Consider the following 21,501-nt stretch of genomic DNA (forward strand, 5'->3'; position numbering starts at 1 on the left):
ATGATTGTAAGCACTGTTTACTGTGGGTGTTAGGGATTGTTTAAAGGCTTTTCATTTGTAATAGGGAAGACTTTGTTAGTATCCACCTAAAATAAGGAATACACTGCAGCAGCTTTCTTACCCACGACATTTTCACTCAAAACAACAGAATAAGCTGTAAATTTTAAATGTTATAACCGCACACCATTATTGTAGAGTCTGCTACAGACAGTTGCTGCTACCCTCCTCTTAGTCCTGTGCAAGGCAAGCCTCAGACAGCAGAGCAGGAATTTCAGGATACCTAAATATCTCTAAGCTTGGGTGACAATTTTTAACCTACTAATGTCCACCATTTTGTTGTGGAAAACCCTACAGACGTCCCATTATTACAAGATGGGAAATGACCACTTGCTAGCCTTGACAATAAACAATGTGGCAAATCCCATTATATGCACTGAAGGAATGTAATTATTGTGTTACAGATTTTTGTATATAATGGGAACCTACTGAATGACATATAGAGAAGTAATGGAGGCTGGTGCAGCATTCATTTTTTTGTAAGTGGATGGTCCAAAGGTCACATTGGAGGAAAAATTTGGCTACTGGAGGAAGAAAGGCTATGACCACATTCTCACAAAATTTGGAGATAACAGACCTGAGAGCGGTCATAATTGCATCCACTCGTGGCAAATGCTTAATTTCCACACCTCTCTCTCCTCTGCGAGCCCCCTCTAGCTCGGTCTCGGTGCCGGCTTGTAATGCTGAGTGCCGGAAGATGACGTCATTTCCGGTGCTCAGCATTACAAGCCAGAACCGAGACCGAGCAGGGAGACTCGCCGCAGGACTGCTGAAAGGTAAGTAAAAGGGGGGGGGGGGTAGATAATGGGGGGGGGCATAGGAAGGGTAGATAATGGGGGGGCGGCATTTTAAACTTCGCCCCAGGCAGCATTATGTCTTGGGCTGGCCCTGTACGTAGGCTATACGACGTATAAGCCCTTTGAGGTCATGGATATTTTGAATAATACAAAGGAATAAGATTTTAATTTGAAGTAAACAAAATTAAAGGTCACATTTAAAAGCAGGGGATGGTTATTTGTAATCTTTTTTTTTTTTTAATGACAATACTTACGACTTCAATCACTTCTAGTGATTATTATTTTTATGATTATTTTTAATACAAGGCAGTTTTTCAAAAAAGCCAATATACATTATATGGAAATAATTCTTTGAATCCAGGGAGGAGAGATCTTAAGTTCCTTACCATGCAAGTTTTTTTCAACATAGCTTCTACTAAGGTGATTTTGCTAAGCTAGCAGGTCAAATCTCCAGCAACAACCACCGACTGCCCGTATTAAACTGTGGTAAATATAATACAGTTTACATCATGGGGTTGTTTGGGAAAATGTTAATTTCAGCAGATCTTTGGTTCATTTTTTTAAAAAAACTCTTCTTATGAGACATTTACTTTTTTGTTTCTGATAAAGAAACACCCTTTGCCCTTTCTTAAAAGGAAAATGATTCACAGACACTTACGATGTTACTTTCACCATTGTCTTTTTTTTTTATATGGAATAATATAATGTTCAGTTCAAGCTGCAGATGCATCTGTATAATGATCCACATATACCAGGCATGGCTTATTTATGATCCCAGTTCACTTTCTATTTCTAAATACACAAAACACCAGAAAGCCAGATCCTGTTTTGGAATCCTAGCTGCATTGCTTGAGAGTTGGCAGAACCACAGCCTGCATCTGAATATCCATATACCAATATCAAATTAGACTTTAAATAAAATTCTCTAGTAGAATGGATTTCATTGGACAAGCAGGGCTCCATTACCATAGCCATAAAGAATCAGCTCAGTGTGGTGTTTCAGCAGGGAAAGTAATCCGAAATATCACGACTGACAACAATGGCAACCTTCAGGTAAAGAGAGGTTACCGGAACAAAATTAGATAAAACCAGGTTTTTGTCAATGCAGACCTGTATGCAACATTGTATTTAGGCTGAAGGAGAAGGCACTCATTTCTCCATGGGACCTCATCTCTAAGATTGACTTTGTAATACAAAGAACATGAATCAGTTGCTAAAAGCAGGGCCGTGCCAAGACAGGTGCATGGGGTGCACTGCACCCAGGCTCCACGAGAGCCAGTCTTGGTACCAGGCACCTTGTTTTTAATAGTTTAATTAAATTCATCCTATTTAAATTGTAAGGAAATATTTGGTTTGCCATATCAAGTGGGCTTTGATTGGAAAATTTCTTAATGTATTATTTAAATGTATATATTGGATATATACAGCTAGTTATGCTCTGGCATTATTTCTACACTGGAAAAAGTGGACAATCTTGTTCCTGTATGCAGTTGCTCAAAAAAGCTTACTGCTGACAAAGATTAAATGGCTCTGACAAGCTGTTTCGGCACAAAGATGGCACTGCGGGAAGTGGGTGACATGTTACTTGGGGAAGTCAGGGGCCCAAAGAGGTGTAGTGGTTGACAAAGAAAATGAATGTGGTTAGAAATAAAGGGCAGAAGTCAGAAATATAGCCCCACCTACTTCAGAGCACCAGAAAAATTCTTGCACCCCTAGGCTTGGCATCGGCTAAAAGTCTGTAGATTTAGAAGTTTAAAAAACCTCTTGCCCTAAAGGATCCCTTTTATTCAGTCACTTCAGCCAAAAGATGTGAACTTTACTGATGTTCAAGTCAATGAGATAAACTGTTTTGTCTCACAACTGTCCTATATATATTTTAAAGAATTACAAAAGTCATTATGATTTTATGTTTCAGACCAATGGATTTATTGGGTCTATTGTATCTTCACAAAACTTTATTAAGCAAATCTGATTAAAAGTCCTTCTATATTAAAGGAATGCACCAGCCACTATATGAATATTATAGCTAAGAGATCCCTTTAAATTTCCATTGTTTCCCATTCTGCAGAATCCCCCATCCCCATATGCATTTACACCTTTGGACAAACACATCTCCTGCACAAAATATAGAAAACATTGTTCCTTACATGCGACTTACTTATTGTGAGTCAGCTCCAGCAATTGCGCTACAAACACTTTGAGCAGAGGTTTATGCTCATTGAGTTCAATGGGAGCACTTTCCTACCACTGATTGGTTGCTTCAAGCATCCAATCAATGTCAAGAACCACTGGGCCACAGAAGAGGGGGCTGCTGCAGCTTCTACCTGGGTGTTTTTTTATTTTTGTGGAATGCATATTAAGGACATTACAGAGTACTTTAATATGCATTCTTCTTTAGTGGGGCTGTCAGGGACAGTAAACTGATCGGATTGATATGCAAAAGACTACCCAAGGATTATTGGGAAGGTTATAACCTTTATAATCTCCGAGTCATGTGTGTACCTTAATGTGTTTACACAGAAGTACTTACGAAAGTCAGAGAAATGAATGAGAAGTAGTAGAGCGCGAAGGTAAACTTCATAGCGCTTCATTAGACAGCTAATCAAGGATAAACATAGAAACATAAAATTTTACGACAGATAGGGACCAATCGGCCCATCTAGTCTTACCATTTTTTCTGCTATAAAGACTCAAGCCTTGATCAGTCTTCGGTATCGTCTTAGACTCAGGATAGCTCATATGCCTACCGCTTTATCGGTAAAGTAAAACTTCCTTACATTACATTTAAGCCTCCGGCCTCCTAGTTTTAGATTATAACCTCGCGTTCTAACATTTATCTTCCTTTTGACGGAAACTTTCATGTAGTTTGTTAAATCCCTTTGTTTAGAAATGTTTGCCTTGACAGATAATAAAGTTATTAATGACATATTGTAGGAGGTTGGTCCGAATGATCCTCCCACTAATTATATTACAAAGCAGTGCCAATAACATATATATAGTATATACACTATCGTTCAAAAGTTGGGTGTCAAGGAAATTTTAGCTGTATAACATAATCGCAAAAGGGTTTTCTAATGATCCAATGATTTAAACTTAGATTAGCGAACACAACATGCCATCGGAACACAGGAGTGATGGCTGCTGATAAAGGGCCTCTGTACACCTACACAGATATTCCTTCTTCTGTGTGTGTGAGAAACCAAGCGCAGAGTCAATACCTGTGTATTTTACATGATTGTCCTTCAAGGCCAATGTTCTCCCCCTGCCCTCTGTATGGAGATTTATTATCCAGGCGTCGGTGAAAGGCTAATCATGGAATTTGGTATATGAAATCCGTAGACTGGCGCCTATACCAAAGTGATTTTGTTTTTAATGGAGTGAATGGTGTGCAAGGTGTATTGTAACTTATGTATTGAAAATGTTTACAAGGTGGTTACAGATGTGCAAGGATCAAGTCCACACTCCAATAGATCTAGATTTTGTTTTTTAAGAGCTCAATCCTTGGACAATTGAAATGGATTCGACAGATGAAGTAAAAGATTGCTACTCTAGTGAGAAGTGTCACGAACACAGGTTATTGGCCTGGCTGAGACAGTCACACTATGCTTTTCAGTATCAGGGGACATGGAACCAGAAGAGCCACTGCAGACTCCCTGTTCCTGTACCTCTGCCCCTCCAACAGCTAAACCATACCTATCCCCTAAAGCTTGCTTGCTAGGTGTGGGCCGTTGGTGCACATGCCCCTTCACCTCTTTGGGATACAGGATCCTGGGTGCTGGTACAGACAGGCATACCTCTACCTTCTGGGCTCCCTCCCAGCTACCCACTACTCCCAAAGTTTCACACAGTACCTTAGGTGGGGCAGGGCTGTCATTCAGCCCTTCCGGCTCGCAAGCAGTCTCCTCTAGAGCATAGTGACACAGCATCCGGCCCAAATCATTCCCCAACAGAACATTAACAGGGATATCCTCAGAAACACCCACTTCCCGCAAACCTTTTCCCGCACCACAATCCAGGTACACACGTGCCAGGGGCACAGCGGGGCACAGCGGGGCACAGCGGGGCACAGCGGGGCACCCCCCCCCCCCCCCCGATTCCTTTGATGGACATGGTTCTTCCAGGGATTATGTCCTCCGTATTCACCACTTCATGGTGCACCAAGGTGAATGAAGCTCCAGAACCACAGTTACATTCTGCAGGTTATCCTCCCTTTTCCCCACATACCCACCCACAAGCAAAACTGATGGTGCCCCTTCAGGGGAGCTTCCACCTACACGAGCAGGTTGGGGTGGATTTCTAGTGGGGCAATTAATTCTCAGATGCTCAATCTGGTTGCATCGAAAACAACGGCGGGCATGCGACTCTCCAGACATAGCCCCTACCCCATTGGCAGTTGGTGGTGAAGTCCTCACTGCCGATCCAGGTTGAAGTACCAGCTGACACAACTCCACGCCTGGATGCACGAATGTCGGCGTAGTCCTCTGCCCGCTCTGCGGCATCCCTAGCTGTTTTCCTATCGTCTTTCTTTCTAAAATCCATTCTCGTACATCAGGGCTCCCGGTCTGTAACTACTGTTCCAGGACCATTAAGTCATTAACGGCTTCAAGGTAGTAACTTGTACTCCAGTAACCCATTGCTTGTATGCAGTTTCTAATTGTGTAACATATAGAATGCAGCTGGATGACGCACTCTGCTGCATGCTCCTAAATGTTTTCCTGTAAGCCTCAGGAGTAAGGTTAAAAGTTTTTTGCAAGGCAGATTTGATTGCCTCATAATCATTATCAGACTCTGAGTAAAGGGACACAAACCCCACAACTGAAAGGCTTTTCCTTTCAGTTGTGGGGTTAAATATCTCCCCCACTGGTATGAGGATAGTTGGTGCTGCCTGCACACTTTTTCAAAACTTTTCAGGAATACATGTAAATCAGTCTCTTCTTCCAGGGAGGGAAATTCATCCTTGCGGAGCCTACGTGTGCTGGGATCTGATGCATTACTGTTCAGTGAGGACTAAACAGTGGACTGCAGCTCGGTCTTTTCCAGCTCATGTCTCCTTTGTGCTTCTCTTTCTGCCAGCCTTTCCGCAGCTTCTCTTTCTGCCAGCCTTTCCGCAGCTTCTCTTTCTGCCTGCCTTTATTGTCTCTCTGCTTCTCTTTCTGCCAGCCTTTCTTGTTTCTCTGCTGCCTGCTGTTGAATCATCACCTGCATGGCCTCCCAGAGGATTTGAAGCTATCAGTTGCCGAAATAAATCTGTTGTGCAAATGTCCATAGCACTTTGAGGGGTACAACCACTAGGCATTCCAATAAGTAGTGCTCCTGCAGAAGTAGGGAGCTCTGTAACCCTTTCGGTGTCAGTCTCTGGCTGGACAGTGTGCCTGTCAGTCTCCATAAGGTCAGCAATAAGTTGTTCCTTGCTTTTGCCAAAAGTTTGCAAATCCCTTGCTTGGCACATCAATTCCAGGGCCTCTTTGGGTTGTTTGCGCTAGGCCTCCATATTCGGAAATGGTATAGAGAAAGAAAAACAAGAGTAGGGAGGGGGAACTGTTTTGCACTTTGTATGTCTTTTTAAATCAGCACCGAGCCCTGTCTTTGGAAATTACACAAAAAAGGTATGCCATTTCTTCTAGTGCTACAGGTGAATCCAGTCAGCACTAAAAATCTCTAAATCCCAGCGCTATGCCACCAGTTTGTCACGAACACGGGCTATTGGCCCGACTGAGACAGTGGAGAGAGTGTAGCAGTGAAAGGGTTAATGACACCAGCTCCCTGGTTACCTGTTGCTAGTCCCAGCAACCACTAAATTAACCCCAGCAATCCCTCCTACACTATACCCCTAGTATACAATTTGTTGCCACCATCAAGACTTTATATCGGGCATCTTAGGTTACCCCAAACACATTAGAATTATAGTATATCAACCTTACTTTACTAATCAGACATATATAATTAACCCTTTGGTAACATATTCCACAGAAGAGTGAGTTCATATTAATTTGAGAGCAAAAACAAGAGTGCTTAACTTTTTTTTGATGCTTATCAGAATATTTTAATAAAGGCAAATATTGACCTGCTTTTGTCTGATTTGTGATTTGTTTTCCCTCTTCACAATTTTGTAAAATATCCTATGCGTAAATGGGTACCAGGTATTGCTTATTTGAATTTAGTTTTGTATTCTCCCAGTAGATGCATAGAGGTTGCTGTGGAATAATATCAAAGCAGGTGCTTCAAATGCATAACTGTATATTGTTTGTGGGCACGAGAATCCAGGTGGTTGGAAAAAATTTGATTTTCATCATGGGTATTAAGCGATCAGAATTTGCTTTAACCTCTTAATGACAATTGACGGCTTGGGCATGTCACCCAAAAACGAAGGGTTAACGACAATTGACATGTCCGGACCATCATTTACGTTCACTTTCTGCACCCAAAAGGTGTTGCTGTAATGCCTCGACGTCGAAGCATTCAGCAACACCGCGATCGGCATCCCGGGGCGTCAACGTCCGCCATACACTGTTTCAAGAGTTTAGGGGGCAAGAACTCCCACCACAGGGCATGCCGTGACTGCTCCTGAGCGTGGTCACAACCGCCAATGCAAGTGATTTTGTCGCTCGCACGATGGCGGCGCCCTTTAAAAAAAAAAACAAAAACAATCGAGTTGAAAAGACTTCTCAGGAGTGTCTATCCAGGCCCTCCTGAGAATCTGGCTCCACTTGCAGGTTGAATACAGGTATTGCATTCAACCATGCAAGTCAATGGAGCCGAGCTTTCTAATCAGTGTGATTGGTAAAAAATAAAAATAAATAAAAATAAATTAGTTAAAAAAATTGCAAAATGTAAAGTTCCAAAAAAATGTAAAAAAAAAAAATATAAAAAGGCAAAAAAAATAATACATACATAGCGCTTTAGCTTAAAACAATTCTCGCATGGAAACAATTAAAATACTAGCATGCTAAATGCCGATGGGGTGTCTACTTTAAAAAAATGTATGATTTGATGGGGTAAATTGAATTGGCTGGGTTCTATTAACACAGGGGGAAGGATGGCCACACATCTAATTTCCAATTAGAAAAATGCACATCTCCCAAATGTGGCCTTTTAGTTCCCACAAACCTGACAAACCCATGAATGTAGGGTATCACTGTACACAAGAGATGTTGCTGAACACATATTTGGGTGTTGTGTGACAGTGACATATACCAGGAGTTGTAAATTCATAGGTGTGTGGGGAAAAATACACACAAAAAATATTACTGCAAACTTTGAAGAAATGCTGGTGGTAAAATGTATGCATGCAAAGAGTTAAAATACCAGCATTTGAAATGCCCTGGGGTGTAAAAAAGGTTTTATAGAGCACACTGAAACGGCCAGGCTCAAAGATGTACCAAATGCCAAAGTTCAACATTGAAAAATGCGCATGCCCCAAATATGGCCCTTTTGCCCCCAAACAGCCAGGCAAACCCATTCATGTTAGGAGATGTTGCTGAACACTATTTTATGACAGTGCTATATACTAGAACCTGATAGTTCATACCTGAAGTAAAATGTGCGTGAAAAAAAATGCAAAAAAATGACTACCGCAAAGTTTGACAAAAACTGGTGGTAGAATTAGTGCATGGGGTAAATTGCATTGGCCGGCTTCAAAGATACACAAAATGGCACATGGGGGAAGAATTACCAGATTTGGAAAAACGCTACCTGTACTTATTGCCCAATAATGTGCTGAAAAAAACAAAAACATTGGGTATTTCTAAACTCAGGACGAATAGTAGAATCTATTTAGCAGTTTTTTTCGTTACCTTTTATGGATGAGTAAAAGATTTTTCAAGTAAAATTTAGAAAAAGTCATTTTTTTTAAAAAAAAGTCACCATATTTTACACTTTTTAAATAGTAAATAATATGACACAATCAAAACAATGTCATCTAAAGAAAGCTCTTCTTGTCCAAAAAAAAACCAATATATAACTTGTGTGGGTTCAGTAAATGGGAAAGAAGAAAATTACAGTTAAGCACGAGCAGCGCAGAAATGTTAAAACGGCCATTGTAACGAAGAGAACAAAAATTAAAATCAGCCTTTGTCACGAAGGGGTTAAAAGAACTAGTTTTGGGCTCATGTGCCAAATACATTGGGTCATGGATAATGTTCGAGTTCTGCACTGAACACCCCCAACAGTTACCGGTTCGACCATTTATAAAACATTTTACCTTTGAATCCATATACTTTGAATCTATGTACCCTTAAATGGGAAAACATGGGAAACGATAAGAAATCATTATGGGTCCCCATTGAGCTCTTCCAGGTCAGCAAGGCAGACCACCTAATTCTCTAAGTTAGGGGGAGGTCGAGCTCATCAACTCTCTTCAACATCCAAATGTATCAGCACTCAACTAGCGCCAATTCTTTCATTCTGAGGAGAGCCTGTTGGGCTTCCATCTCAACAATAACACCAAAACAATGTTTTTGTTGGTCACCCTATATTTATAATTTTGCATTCCTAAAAGTAGTACATAATTTCAACACTAGGGAGGCGCTGGTGGGTCACCCTATGTACTCCAGCACTTGTGGATATGGGTTATATTTCCTGCTCTTGAAATACCAATTTACTTATTCTAGTTTAAAGAAGTCTTCCTCCCCCCATTACCTCCAGGGGGTTGTGGAGTTCAAATAAAACTCCATTTGCCCCACTATCACTCTACACAGCATGGCTTTCCAATATCATGGCTGACCCAAGAAAGCTAATACCCAATCTCTTAAAACACGGCTTGCTCTTACACAACTTCCTGTCCAGAAAGGAAGTGATCTGTTCCAAGTACTACAGCATTTGCCAAAGATTTGAAGACAAAAGACTCGTTTTTCTTCGTTCTGGCTCTCAAAGGGTGTTTGCCCCTGGTGCTAGGGGGTAATATCCGAGGCACTAAGGCTGCCCTGGCACCTTACATAAAGGGGGTTATCATTGCCTGACCCTTCCCCATTGCTCTTGGATAATGGTGGAAATGAAGGGGTGGGTCTTTCGTGCATCACCTGAGTTCTGGGGTAAATGTAGAGAGTGTCAATCACAAGCCGAGCTCAGAGCTGGGAAGGAGCTACAGATGGCGGCTGTGCCTGAGAGAGCGCACTCAGCCCGCTGCCGTCTCCTGCGCTTCAATCAACTTTCTTCAACTTTGTTTCGCCCCCTGGGGGACCCCCACCCTTCCTCCTGTCGCCGCGAGTATCGAGGGGCTCCGGAGCCCTGGATTTTGAGCCGTTTTTTGGTGTCCGGTCTCCGGCGGGCAGAAGGAGCCGAGGAGTCTGCTTGTTGTTTTCCCAGCTCATGGCGCACCTCCATTTTCCCCGGGACTCTATCATTTTCATGTATTTCCCCCCCGTTTGTTTAAATACAAGGATTCCCATCCGGACCCGGTACATGGGCTGACCAGGTGAGCTTCCTACCGCTATCCATTTATCTTACTGTGTGTTTTTACTGCATTTTGCTTATTTTTCTTGTTTTTTAATCGTCTTTTCTGTGTGATGACGCAATAGTAAATAACGTGATTTACATCGGGGGGTGAGGTGACATGATCAAACTTTACTGCTGAAGGATGGCCTATCCGATCTGTCATTTTTTGGGGGGCACAATTGTGTTTTTTAACCATTTCTTCGGGCTGTGCCGCTTTCGTGTCCTGCTTTGTTCTCCATGTGATCGCAGCGTTCGGTGTGTCGGCTGCCCGTGCGGTAACATGGCTTTAGCTTGGGGGGATCTTACCTTTCTCTCAACTTTTGACAGCAAATACCTGGGCATAGTACTTGAAAGGCCAGTCTGCCATCTGCCTCCGGTACTACGGGCATCCAAGATGATGAGGAATAAGGAGAAACCCTTGGAGGACGAGGACGGCTCAGCCCACAGCAATGCATCGAGGTACGATTTGCAACTTTCCTGCCTGCTTTTCCCTGTCTCGATACATTGTTTACCTGGCAGGCATGCTTCCAGCCTCACATTGGCATATTTGGATTTTTTTTTAGACTTTTCTCCGTTTTCCTTCCTGCTCTGACCTTGACTTTTTTCCTGCCAATTGTAAATTGGAAAAGTTGGATGGGGAATCCAAGGAACCCCCCAAATACCAGTGAAAAATGTGACCATGTCTCCCAGGCACATCTCACCTCTCACCATTGCATTATTTTGTGCTTAAACCGTAGCGTTTATGTTCCCGGCTATCTATGGGTTAACAGGCCAGGCGCCTAATGCAGCCTGCAATGATAAGGAGGTAGCAAACAGCTGAGGGGGAGCAGAAGGAGGAAGGCGAGTGAGGCTGCAGCAGCAAAATGGCGGAGGCAAGCGACGTGAGGCAAGGCTACAGAAGAAGGGAAATTGGGTTAAAATGACCAGATATGTATTTACGGAGGGCCCGTTTAGGGTGGGCGGACAGCGTACTGCTTTTGTCCCCCCTCCCCTTAAAGCTAGGCAGGTTGGGTTGAGTGGAGGGGAGTCGTTGCCTGGTTGGTAGACCGAGGCGAAGGCAAGACAAAATAACCAATAAAAGAGAGAACAGAGCCTTGTGTGCAGAAGAAACCCGCGCTAACGGCTGTTACCCCGACGTGTAGAGTATTGGGGTACCAGGTGCTTGTGGCCCCTGAAAGCCTCCTGCCAGATCCTCCCTGTAATGGCGCCCACAGGCTCGGTAAGTATGGCAGCTTCTTCTCCCTTTGTCCTTGGGTGGGGAAGAGAAAAACACGCGAATGTCCTTGAAAACCTGTGACCCAGGAGAGTCGGGGAACTTCTCCCTCGTCTTCTATCCCCCCAACACCTCTTGGACACGGAGGCTGTTACCCGGAGTTCACTCACATACGCAGATGTTTGGGTTTTTACACAATTTTTCTATAATTTAATGACTTTAGTCCCGGCTTCGTGCATTTCAGCTCTCACCATCTTTATAACCCAGTCCCCTCACCCGAGTTACACATCAGGTGCTTCACATTTCTTCATAATATCCGGTAAAAAAAACAAAAAAAAAAAAACACCGTTTTGATGAACACTCAGTTGACTTTAATTATAATAAGTTAATATTAAATGTCTGCAAAATGAGAACAATGTAATGTCTAAGCTGTAAATATATTACACACATTGTTCTAATGGGTGTTGGCTTTTAACCCTATCTAAGCCGTTTCAATTTTTATACTGCATTATGCTGCAGTTCTCATTTACATTTTTTTTTTTTATTATTTCTTGCCTTTTTTTTTTTTTTTAGTGTCCGGTCTATGTGCTAGTGTTGTCATAAAATGGAAACATTTTTTGGATTTTTGCGTGTATTTTTGCTTATAAAACGTCTAAAAATGTAACATTGAAAGCCGTTCTTTTTTTTTTCTTTTTGTAGAGTTCATAACTGTAGCATGTTAGTAATTTAAGAATTATGCGGTTAAAATTACATAAACTGCTGAAAACCTAGTGATGTTTTTTTTTTATATCAATGCAAAACTTAGGCACATTTAGTATATTTTGTTTGATTTAAAAAAAAATGAATTCCAATTTCTATGGGTGAAGCATTCATAATAAACTAAATTAGAAATGTTTATTTAAAATCCTGTAAATGGTGTACCAGAATACATGAATTAGTATTTTCGCAATAATTTGAGTACCGCAGAATTTTAAGCTTCTATAATTTACTTTATTAATTAAAACATTTAATGTGATGTTCCTACTAAGAAAACAAAATTGGGTACTTTTTATATTCTAAATTAGAAATCTGTCAGCAATGAGTGTGAATGCACAAAGCTTTATTTATTTATTTATTTTGACCACCTTTACCTTTGTTCCTTGATGAGTTAAATATCTCAGGTATGTATTTTTCATAATGAATGAGCGTAACTTTATATTTCTTTTCCTCACAGATGAAAATGTCAACTTGTACATTCTTTCCTCCTTAAAAGGTTTCTTTATGCTCAAAAGGTATGTACTGTAGTTTATACACTCCCATTTTTTTTTAAGTGTTTTTCCGTGCATAACCAAAATACCTGCAGTTTACATTACATTCTACTTCGCATTGGAACACATGTAAATATCTTGTGTTTTTTATGTTTTAGATGCTATTATTTGCTTCTGTGAATTATCAAGCTGATTTTTTTTCTTAACAAGTAAGTATTGTTCCAGTAACACAACTGTTCGTGCACATTACATTCTAAAAATCTTATAATCTTGGCGCAAAGAAAAATAAATCCTAAATTCAAGCTTTTTACTGGTTTAAAAAAAAAAGCGTTCTGTTATGAGTACAGATATTTGTTGTAATATCTTCTAAATCAATTATAAAATAAAATGCAATGTTTAAGGGAGTTATATTTTAGTGTGCATCATTATTGAATAATCGGTCTTAAGTGTATCATTTTTGTGAGAAACCAAGCGCGGAATTAATACCTGTGTATTTTATGCAAAATTTACTTCATAGAAGGGGACATTTTTCCTTTCCCTTTGTTAGCTTAAAATGTATGTGTGGTTAGGATGAACAAATGGTCTACCAGAAAGATAATGCACTAGAATAATATATTTTAAGGCAGTATGCTTATCATGAAGTTAGTGGCGCTTTTTTCATATTTATGAAAACTTTATAGCTACATAAGCAACTATTTCTAGAATCTTGTGCAGTTCAGACGCAACAATGGGACGTTTCCACAGCATGTAACCCTTTCATTTAATAAAGAATTATCTTTACATTATTATTGTGACAGATAAGTAAATTCAGAAATAGTCGATGGGGTTAAGGGAAAAAACAGGTTTCAATGTACCGTCTTTCCATATACATGTATGTTCATCTGCAGCCCGTGTGAGTCGTCAATGGTAATTCTGTCTTCAAGTCTATTACATAAAATGTCCTGTAACGCCTGTCACAATCAAAGACCACCCTTTTAAATGTTAATTGATGGAGAAGATTTAAAACATTTGTTAAAGCTGCTGTCCCCTTGGACAAAACTCAAATATTTAGCTCTAAAAGGACACATCCGTTGGATAGAATTACAGCACTGTATTCATTAATGTAGGTTGTTCCAATCAGTTTCCCTTATCTATAGGTCATGCGTTATTTTGGATGATTTAGCCTGCTCAAACTCCACCCTGAACTGATTTATCTGTTCCTCCATATACTCTCATTTGTCCGTGTCCTGCTGGGTAATTCGGACTGAGCCATTCTACTGTTAACTATGCAGAGGCCTGAAAACGTTATGCAAAAACTGTTTACAAAGTTTAACAAAACTTATATTTTGAGAACTTATATTTTGGAAACTAGTTTTTAATTTTATATTGGTGGTGGTCACCTTCATGCACATTCACTGACAAATCTGTTCTCTCCTATGAAATTGTAAGCTCATAAAAACTGCAGAGACTTTAAAGATCTACTTTTCTTAATTTCTATCGACACAATTTAACTGTGCCTGCGCATGTATCACATCACATGACGATGATACAAGCAAAATAATTATAAATAATAAGTTAACTGGCGGTGGAGAGCTTCAGCGTTAGAGCCCTGCGGGACTAAAAAAAAACAAAAAAAAAAGTCCCGCGCCCGCCACGTGTGTCTAGTCCCGCGCCCGCCACGTGTGTCTAGTCCCGCGCCCGCCACGTGTGTCTAGTCCCGCGCCCGCCACGTGTGTCTAGTCCCGCGCCCGCCACGTGTGTCTAGTCCCGCGCCCGCCACGTGTGTCTAGTCCCGCGCCCGCCACGTGTGTCTAGTCCCGCGCCCGCCACGTGTGTCTAGTCCCGCGCCCGCCCCCTTACCTGATCTGCAGATTTCCCGCAAGGCTGCCTTCGCACTGCACCCTCACAGCGTCTCTTCTCTTGTTCCGCCCAGGAACACAGCGGAGTCACATGATGTGACGTCGCATCATGTGACCCTGCTGGGCTTCTGGGCGGAGAAAGAGAAGGGAGCAGTGCATGTCTGAAATGTGTACAGTTGGCCCGTTGCCATCTAGTGACTTGGTCAAAGTGGTTTAGCTATCTTAGGCACACTGAGAACTGTATCCTTAAATGCTAATAAGCAAAGGGCCATCTAGTATAATCTACAATACAAACACTGCATGCGGTAGTAAAACCATCTACTACTTAGTATAGTGTTATGTCAGCTCTAACCCCTTCTGGGGCATTTCAAGGACCTTTCGGACGAAATTTAAAATGTGTCCCACTGTCTGCCTCGGCAGGAAGTTGCATCACTTCCTGCGCCTCCTGCACTGTGCGACTGCGCAGCAAATGGGGGAATCTGGTATCAAAAGTGTGCAGTAGGCATATGGACAGCATAGACAGACTTGAATACTTAAGTAAAAAAAAAAAAATGCTTTTGCGTGTATAGGTGTGCAACAGAAGCAGAGAATAGCTGGAACTGTGATTTGACACCCCCCCCCTTCAATCTAGGGCATATATACGCTAATCTGCAGTACTAAGTGAAATGCTATCTCCCCCCATTTCAATTCCGTAGTGCATTCTGTTAGACTAAGCTATTTAAACACCAGTTTTAGGTTTGTCTAAGCAAATATAACTTGGCATTGACAGAGCTCTAATAATCATGAATGAGGTAACGTTTACTCAATATAGGTATTTCTGAGAAATGATTTGGGTATTTATGGTACAAAATATCACATTAGCTTTTTTTTTTTCTGGCAAGTCTGTTACATAAAATGTTTTGAAACACCTGGCACAATGGAATAGACAGTTATGTTTCATGTCACACTTATTAAGGTCCGTGGGGGGTAAGCAGTGTTGTAAGTCAGTGAGGTGCAACCAAAACCTTAGAAGTACCTGCAATGGCTAATATTACATTTAGAAAAAGTCTGCTTTGGTACTACATTACTGTATACAACACTAAAAGACTCCCGCTTTTTTAAAAACTATTTAGCTTGTGGCATTGTGTTTAGCATTTCCACATCAGGATTCCAAACAAGTCTAAGCATGACGGGATGAATTAAGAGTTGAACAAAAAGCCTGTCACAATGCACACATTTGGTTATTGTGCACAACAACCTTCAACAACCCTGTAGCCTTTTTTTCCATAGGATACCCTAGATTACACAACTGTGGCTTCAACATAAACACTTGCATTCAGTTTCATAGTTTTCCTATTGACCTCGAGGCCGCAATCTGTTTCTACATTTTTTTTTTTCTCTGTAACTCCCCCCTCCATTTTTTTCTAACATGTCCTATAACCAATGCAGCCTTATGTGTTGATTTTGCTTCATTTATACAACCATTGCAAAGGTGGGGGTTCACAATGGAAATATCCTGAGATGTGGTTACCCACTCCATGAGGTAAACAATTATACACAAAGTCTCTTTAAAAACAATCATACTGATAAAGTAAAACTGCAAACTATAAATAAAGCTTAAAACTACACTGGCAGCATTTCCCTTTCAAATAAAGCATACTATGTCAGGTGTTGCAGGACCAAACGTGTAGTGAGATTTCTTAATTATTCTTTTCTTAGCAGACTGTGGTCTATTAAAATCTTTGTCGTCGTGTCTATTACGTGACTGATAAAGGACATCAATAATTTCATAGCTAAACTAAATGGCAACGAATGTATATATTAGCGAGACTGAAATGCTAACACAATTGTTGTGATCTACAAGTTGCAGTTTCCTGTTTCTAATGTGTGAATTTTTTCTATTCCAGCTATTACAGTCCTATAAAAAGTGAATGGTAAGTTCAGTTTGTTTCTTATTTCAGTCAATGTGTTTGTACGCCTCTACTGTATTGTTGGCTGCTACATTTTAGTAATACTCAGTGTCATTTTGTTTTCAAGAACTTGTCAGACTTAAAGGTGCTGTGCTGAAGTTGGGCTAACTAAATGCAGTAACACTGATAGTATTAAATGCCCCGATACATCCCAAGAATAACTCTTCAATTGTGTAAATGCCTCATTGGCAAAAGAATGTGGACACAGGTTTACCGTGATTTTTTTTTATATCTATTTTTCCACAAAATGTTTAATCCCACAATTATGTTAAATTAACATTAATGCAAAGCTATTGTTTAAGTGGAGCAGCAGCTTTAAGAGCTGTAAGAATAAACTTAGTTCCTAAAAACTACTTTCAGACAAAGCATTAACTCTCATAAAATCTTGGTGCCTTTAGGTTTTAGAACTATATAAACCTTAGTTGCAGGGCTCTGCCTTCTGTTGCAGCTAATTGCAAGTAGTGGTGTGGTACAAATATTAAATGACTTCATTATGTCTTAATAGAAGTTTAATTGTCATTTAGAAACAAAACTCTGACATGATGGCCTATGCTACTCTATACTACGTCATTTGCAGTATGCACAAATTATACCCGTGTGAGTTTAGTAGATTCACTCCCAGGATTTGCAAAGTTTGTTCCCCTCTTGAAGCTGATTATCAGTAACAATATGTTGAAGGGAGTGGAAGTTAGAACAGAAAACTTTGATCTGCTGGTTTTGCTGCTGATCATGGCTTCCCTGCCCATATAATGCCAACTTTACCACAAAATGTCTCCAAAGCAGTATACTGACCAACAGACAAGCACAACTGATGCCCTTTTTACGGTTGAGTAGGAGGTATTCATCCAGTTGTTCACGCCAAGCTACAAATAGGTCCTGGAATATGTACAGCTTAAAATAGACATTTGCTGTCACAGTAATCTTAAATCTCCATATATTGTGCTGTCCGTAATTCACACCCAGGCAGTCTTTTGCACATTTTCATATGTTTGGCTGGCTAGTATCCCCCAACCTACTTTATTTTCCTTCAGTTGGATCTGAGAATCTGTTGATCAGTGATTGTCGTAACGATCGCGTTTCTTGTATGCGTATCATCTCTTGACATAGTATTGATGGTGCTGGTTGAGGAGTATAGTTGAGTTGGCTTTGCTATGAAATGTTATAGAACACTATTGGGCTTGAAGTGAACTAAATTTCACCAAAGCAATTAACACTTGCTTTAGGTAGTTTAAATAAACGACTCTTAGTTTTGATAAAATGCATTATATTGGCTTTTTAAGGGAAATGCGTAAGCTGGGAGCCATAAATGTTACCTTTTTGTATGTACAAGAAATCAGTGTTCTAACTTGGATAACAAAATGATATCCTAACAATGATACTGCCAAAGTTCAAATTCCTGGGAGAAATTCCTAAAGTATGCTTAGTGGTTGTGGACTTTGTAGGGTTTTTTGCCTTTCAGCACCTATATAACGGAATGGATGTGTGGACACAGTGATGTGTGCCAAACATCCCTGGGTGTAGGTTTCCCTGCTAAAGGGGAAACATTAGGGGGTAGCGATGGCTAGAATTACTAGAAGTGGGGTGCATCTGTCTGGAGCAGCCCATGCTATAAGACATCTGTCTGGAGCAGCCCATGTTATAAGACATCTGACTGTTGATGGATTGGTGCTCTGCTTCAGTTGCTATGGGCATCATGTGACTGCATGTTTCTATAGTCTTTGACCGGAGAAATTCTCATGTCTTCTACTGCTTCTATTTTGGTAGATGGATGTGGTAGTTCATATGGAAGGGCCTTTCATTTAAAAACTTTTGAAGGGAATACAGCATTGTGTTGCAAAGATGTCCTAAGTGTTAATGTGGAATTATGTGGCTCCTTTTTACATATTGTCTCTAAAACTAAGCTCTGAGGTGTTTGTCTTCTGTGTGTGGTTTCTTTGAATGTTACACAGCATGTATTGGTATCAATGCCAGTGTTGTGTATTAGCTGCTAGTCTATTGACGGTTTTGTGTCTGGATGTGTATTCCTTTAAGCTAGAACATACAATAACCTGCCAATTATAACATTACATGTATTGTAGATTAAAATAAACCAGTGTTGTGAGGTTTGATCTGCAGTCGGAGTGTATGTATATATTTTCATTTTTGCCTATTGCGTTTCTAATCTTTATTGCTGCTTTCTCTTTTATTATGCTTTCTGTAAGTCTCCATTGGTTCTCGGGCATAATAGGGTGCAGCTACTCTTTAATATGTTCTAATTTAGTCTGTAAGACAAAAATGCCTTTTGTGAATTTGATCATGGTACCTTTCTTGGCTGAGATGCTGTTTATCATTGGAATTTAGTAAATTTTACCTTAGGGAAGTGAAGATCTGTGGCAAATCTGTTATAGCAGTTACCTGATTTTAATTCCCGCCATTTGCCTGACCTCACCCGTACAAATGCTGACAGAGCATATCAACATCCAAAAAGAAAAGGGACACTCCTTCACTAATGTCATTCATTTATCAAGCAGGATTCCCAGTATGGTCCTCGCAGGTAGAACTTCCATGTCTGCTGTGCATGTGCTGGCAGCATTGGGTGCGTGTGCATGGCGGCACTGTTCAGGAATCAGTCTGGCATACTAACTTATAGCAGATAAACGCTGTCAAATTGAGATGGCAAGAGGGTCGTAGACCAAAGCAAGAGTCCCCTGCAAAACTCTTCACCAAGCATTGAATGCAATGGCGTATACATAGATATACCTGACACTGAAGAGTGGGGGTTTATCTTTATGCTAAACATCCTTTATCTGTAGGCCGCCAGTGTACACTTTTTATGTTCTCAACTACTTTCTGTACGCAAATACCACCCTGTGCTGACTGTTTACAGCCATGCTAATAAAGTCCTTTCCCGCATAGGCTTTAATGTCACAAAATGCCTTAAGATGACTTTTTACTACTTTTGTGTGGTTTGTGATATGGAATTAGTGTCTGTCCAGTAGATTGTAATGGCTACAATGCATACAAATGACTAATAACGGACACGTTAATGACTAGCACTTCGTTCCAATAGTGGGGAGAAATAATAATGCAGAAACTGTTGCCAAAGTAATCCATAATCAGAATTACAAAGGTGTGAAATGAATGATAAATGAAGGCAGATACTTAGTCACTTGTGGCTGCATTTTACTTTTGTGGTGCTGGGAGCATCTGGGTTCGATAAGCGTTTGGGTGCCGGTGTGGGGAAGGTGAAGAGGTTTATACTGTCTTTAAAATGGTTTTGTATAAACACCCGGTGGGCCATGTAGAGCCTAGGGGGGCTTAATCTTGGTTATATGGTGATAAATATTTGTTGCTCTCTTGCAATGTCTGCATGCTGGCTGCCATTATATATATGAAATGTTTCCATTAACATTGGACAGCTCTTCCTTTTCTAATCATACAAGCAAAAAGGAGTTCATTATTGGCAAGCGTCAGTAACCTTTTGTAGATCGACTATCATGTATGAAAAGCCATGACAATAAAATGGCTTCCCTAAAGGAAAGTTGTGTGTCCCGAAGGATACAGAAACCGTATGCATCTAAATACCCCCAATGTACTTAAAAAGCAGATGCCCCAAATTACGTTCTGCATTTCTTCATGTGCATTTGATTTAAATACACAACAAACCCAACTGGTGTTTGTGTGATTCTATACTTTGAGGCAGCCATTGCACTGTGTATTCCAGGCTGGACCTGTGAGAATAGGAACTTAAGCAAAGTTTAAGGCCAGCTAAGAACCAAGGAGATGCAGAATTACATGATTGTCCTTCAAGGCCAATGTTCTCCCACTGCCCTCTGTATGGAGATTTATTATCCAGGGGTTGTTTAAAGGCTAATCATGGAATTCTGTGTATGAAATCCATAGACTGGCGTCTACATCAAAGTGATTTTGTTTTTAAGTTGTGTGCAAGGTGTATTGTAACTTATGGATTGAAAATGTTTACAAGCTGGTTACTGATGTGCAAGGATCATGTCCACATTCCAATAGGTCTTTTTAATTTTGTTTTTTAAGAGCTCAATCCTTGGACAATTGAAAAGGATTCAACAGATGAAGTCAAAGATTGCTACTCTAGTGGGAAGCGTAATGGATTGGACTAAAATATTATTCGTTCAAGAATGATCATTTGAAAAATGGACTCTTTACGAAACAATTGGGTTTACTATTGATTTGTGAACTGCTCTTTTACAATGTTTTACTACATTTTGTGCTTAACTTTTTTTGACGATTATCAGAATATTTTAATAAAGGCAAATATCGACCTGCTTTTGTCTCATTTGTGTTTATTTTCCCTCTTCACCATTTTGTAAAATATCCTATGTGTAAATGGGTACCAGGTATTGCTTATTTGAATTTAGTTTTGTATTCTCCCAGTAGATGCATAAAGGTTGCTGTGGAATAATATCAAAGCAGGTGCTTCAAATGGATAACTGTATAGTGTCTGTTGGCACGAGAATCCAGGTGGCTGGGGAAAAATGTGTTTTTTTTCATCATCATAGGTGTTAAGTGATCAGAATTTGCTTTAAAAGAACTCGTTTTGGGCTCATGTGCCAAATACATTGGGTTATGTATAATGTTCGAGTTCCGTGCTGAACACCCCCAACAGTTACAGGTTTGACCATTCATAAAACATTTTACCTTTTAATCCATATACTTTGAATCTATGTACCCTTAGATATGTGATCTTCATGGGAAACGATAAATCATTATGGGTCCCCATTGAGCTCTTCCAGATCAGCAAGGCGGACCACCTACTTTAAGTTAGGGGGAGGTCGAGCTCCTCTACTCTCTTCAACATCCAAATGTATCAGTACTCAAGCCTGTTGGGCTTCGATCTCAACAGTGACACCAAAACAATGTTTTTTTTGGTCACCCTATATTTATAATTTTGCCTTCCCAATAGCAGTACATGATTTCATAGTTCCAATATTTCAACACCAGGGAGGCGCTGGT

At 40.4% G+C, this 21,501-nt stretch overlaps 1 long non-coding RNA gene across 2 annotated transcripts; it reads left to right on the forward strand.

The window, feature by feature from the left end:
- The first annotated feature begins 9,705 nt into the window (after positions 1–9,705).
- On the forward strand, positions 9,706–20,814 carry LOC128490086 (uncharacterized). 2 transcript variants are annotated; one of them, XR_008353912.1, is made up of 7 exons: positions 9,706–10,266; positions 10,614–10,745; positions 11,285–11,505; positions 12,713–12,770; positions 12,905–12,955; positions 16,471–16,497; positions 20,563–20,814. It is a non-coding gene; the product is annotated as an uncharacterized LOC128490086 (long non-coding RNA). The 2 variants fall into 2 exon arrangements; XR_008353913.1 differs by lacking the exon at positions 11,285–11,505 and having other exon boundaries at positions 9,708–10,266.
- The last annotated feature ends 687 nt before the right edge of the window (positions 20,815–21,501 follow it).

Source organism: Spea bombifrons, chromosome 4 (genome assembly GCF_027358695.1).
Source record: "Spea bombifrons isolate aSpeBom1 chromosome 4, aSpeBom1.2.pri, whole genome shotgun sequence".
NCBI classification, from domain to species: Eukaryota; Metazoa; Chordata; class Amphibia; order Anura; family Pelobatidae; genus Spea; species Spea bombifrons.